Source organism: Cebus imitator, unplaced genomic scaffold, assembly GCF_001604975.1.
Source record: "Cebus imitator isolate Cc_AM_T3 unplaced genomic scaffold, Cebus_imitator-1.0 Scaffold45, whole genome shotgun sequence".
Taxonomy (NCBI): domain Eukaryota; kingdom Metazoa; phylum Chordata; class Mammalia; order Primates; family Cebidae; genus Cebus; species Cebus imitator.
This window is the reverse complement of record NW_016107360.1, coordinates 8,759,963-8,763,428: the sequence shown is the minus strand read 5'-3', so window position 1 is coordinate 8,763,428 and position 3,466 is coordinate 8,759,963. Positions and strand designations below refer to the sequence as shown.

The 3,466-nt window shown below is 42.6% G+C and overlaps 1 non-coding gene across 1 annotated transcript; it reads right to left on the bottom strand.

Annotated features, from left to right (window-relative positions):
• Positions 1-1,443: 1,443 nt before the first annotated feature.
• LOC119470981 lies at positions 1,444-1,584 on the bottom strand. Its single transcript, XR_005199964.1, has one exon. It is a non-coding gene; the product is annotated as a U4 spliceosomal RNA (small nuclear RNA).
• Positions 1,585-3,466: the final 1,882 nt, after the last annotated feature.

Here is a 3,466-nt window from a genome sequence, read left to right as displayed (position 1 = left end):
AGAATCATCCAATGCTGGCATTGGCTGAGAACAGTTCAGGTCAACGTCCCTTTCCCAACAGCATTAACTGTTCAAAATAATGTACAGTCAATGATAGAAAGCCCATAATATGAGGAACTTTGTAGGGATTTGATTACGATTCTTCTCTTTTAAAGGATACTTTTGAAAAAAAGAAAACATCTCAGCTTACAATAGGCACCTATGATAATCAACTGTTTCAATGTTATTCAGTCTTTTAGAAAAGGCCAAAGGTGTGGAAGTGGGGAGCGTGTTCTTAATGTCGAATAAAGTATCTTAATAATCTTCTCTAATCTGCCACTATTTTCCACACAGGCGGAAGCTGCTACTTTGTAAATCGATTCCCCATTCCCAGTTCCCCACTGTAGAATATTCCCCCCACATGCACCCAGCACAATGTCTCCCATTCAACAGTGCCTGACAATCTGATTCTTTCTCTCCATTCCTGCCTTCCCCTTACTTCCATATGGCTTCTCTATTTCCCCTTCACCCCACTCCACTCCAGAGCCTCCATTTGTGCTCCCCACAGAAAAACCTTGGGAAGTGTAATCTGGCCTCTTACTCCAATTATTTTTCTTAGGAAAACATTTGTCCATTTCCCAGATTATGCACCAAAAAGGAAAGTTCAGGTGCTGACAACCACAAAGCAAGAACCCTTTCTGAAAGACAGAAAGAAGATAGAGAGACTTCATATTCATTAATCCTTTTTATCCTTGCTCTGCTTAAATAGGCACTAGGCACATCTGTGTGCTGCTCTGTGGGATTGGTACAAGCCCCTACAGGCCGTAAAAATGTAATGCTCATCAGACACAATGCTAAAGTCTTCTCATTTCCCAGTCCATGTATTCTTCCATTTGATTTGCACATGCCTTTTTCAAGAACATTTTGGCTGAAATTTTTCGGTAGGAAAAGTTAATCTTATGCTCCAAAATGTAAGACAGGAAGTCAATTAGTTGAAGCTTGTGCTTACCAAGAGGAGGAAACAATGGGATTCAGTGACTTTGCTAGATTTTAAGTGGAATGAGAATAATATTTTTGAATCCAGGGAGTTTTCAACCATAACCTGTTCTGGCACTCCACCTAAATTTAGTGACTGCAAAGAACACTCATTCCTGTGGGTCACAAATTTGGACAGTACTTAGCTGGCTGATTCTTTTGCCATGTGTGGCTTGGGCTAGGGGATGTCAGTGGAATTCCGCTGACATCTGGGCTTCCTTAGAGGATCTATGAGAATTTCGCTCACATGCCTTGTGCTGTGGTGGGGATGGCTGGAAGGCTGAGCTCCACCATACCCCTCTTATCTCCACACAATTTCAGAGCCTTTCCATACAGTCTTTCCAGAGTAATTGGACCTCTTACATGGCAGGGTTCAAGGTTTCAAGAGTGAATGTTTCTTTTTTTTTTTTTTTTTTTTTTTTAATTCAGTCTCCGTAGAGACTGTCAAAAATTGCCAATGCTGACTATATTTCAAGTTGTCATGGCGGGGTACTGGGAAAAGTTTTCAATTAGCAATAATCGCACCTCGGATAAACCTCATTGGCTACGATACTGTCACTGCACAAAGCTAATGTTCCAAAAGACAAAAAGAAGTCTGCCATTCTCTGAACCAGAAATGGGCACATTGTTATTTCTAGTATATTCTATTTGTCAAAGCAGTCATTAACTCAACCAGTTGAAGGTAAAGATTCAGAGACCTACCACTTGAAGTGAAGAATATAGAAAGGAAATTGCGGCTATCTCTTAACCACTATATTGCCTTATCAAGATCTGTGCCTGGAAGACTAAATTCATGTGGTTTCTTCCATAGCAGGGCCTGGCAAACTGGCCCAAAGCACAAATCTAGCCTTCCACCTGTTTTTTGCAAACAAAGCTTTATTGGAACCCTGTTACACTTATTCATTTATATATTGTCTATAGCTGTTTTCACACAGCAGCCGAGTTGAGCAGCTGCTACAGAGACCGTATGTACCACGAAGCCTAAAATATATACTAACTGGCCCCTCATAAAAAAAGTTTGCCAAACCCTGTTCTATAGCACACAGAGAACTTGCGTTATGACAAAGACAGTAGAAAACATACCCTTTCTGGCTGAGAGTGGTGGCTCAAGCCTGTAATCCCAGCACTTTGGGAGGCTGAGGTGGGCGGATCACCTGAGATCAGGAGTTCAAGTCCAGGCTAGCCAACATGGCAAAACGCTGTCTCTACTAAAAAATACAAAACTTAGCCGGGCATGGTAGCAGGTGCCTGTAATCCCAGGTACTTGGGAGACTGAGGCAGAAAGAATTGCTTGAACCTGGGGGATGGAGGTTACAGTGAGCCAAGATTGTGCCACTGCACTCCAGCCTGGGTGACAGAGTGAGACTCTGTCTCAAAAAAAAAAAAAAAAAAGAAAACATACCCTTTCCAGCCCTGGTAAACTGCAATCAGAGAGAGAGAGAGAAGCTTAGACATGTGTACCTCTTAGTGCCTTATACTAGCGGGTCCTCCAGGGGATCTATAGTAAAAACATTCAGCTGTTGGGGAATCTGAGATCACTAAAAGTAAAGGGCTAGTGGCATACTCTTCTGGCTGTCCTGGAGAGGGGTGAAGGGCGGAAGGCTTTTAGAAGAAGTCCTGTGCTTAGGCACTGCCAACGTGGCAGGGCACGATACTGCAGGGGATGAGCTGGGGCAGCAGTTCTTATGTGGGGGTCAGAAGGCCCCATAAACTTTGACAAACAGCATAGAGGTAAACAGTCCTTGGGAGGAAGCTTGGAGACTTCATGACTGGGGCAAATGTCTGGAACCAGACACAGCCCTGTGGTGATCAGTCCAGAGACTAGACGCGAGGTCTCGCTCACCAGCAGGACAATAAAAGTCTGAAACTCGCCCATGGGATACAGGCCCTTCCACATACTCCGTTACACTTGCCCACCCTCACCACGAAAAGCATGTGGGGGAGAAAGTTGAGTCATCTAAGAAAGAGAGTTTACCCTGAAAGAGACTGCATTGCCATAAATTGTGGCAAATTCAAATTCAAATTTTGTATCTGAATACCTTCTCCTGACTATAATCAATAAGGTTGGCCTGAAGAATGTCAGATTATTTATAGGGAACAGATAAACTATATTTGTTTTACATACCTGAGTGTTGAATATAAATTTTAGACCCTGTTACCATGAGATTATATGGGTTTCCTATATTCTTTTAAGTTAAATCTACATTATAAAGGTCTTAACATCATTGGCACAGAATGAACACCCTTCTTGAGAGATGGAGGACATTCCTGGGGTGGATCATAAAGAGAAGTTTATGAGCAGTTTGGCCTAGTTCCACTGGGGGTTAGATTGATAATGACCTTGGGCAATGTAGTGTAATATAATGTTGAAAGGAAGCCATTAAGGCCAAGTGCCTACCAAGCAAATAACAGTGGAGTTAATTCAAATGACTCCCTAGCAAAGTGTCTGCCT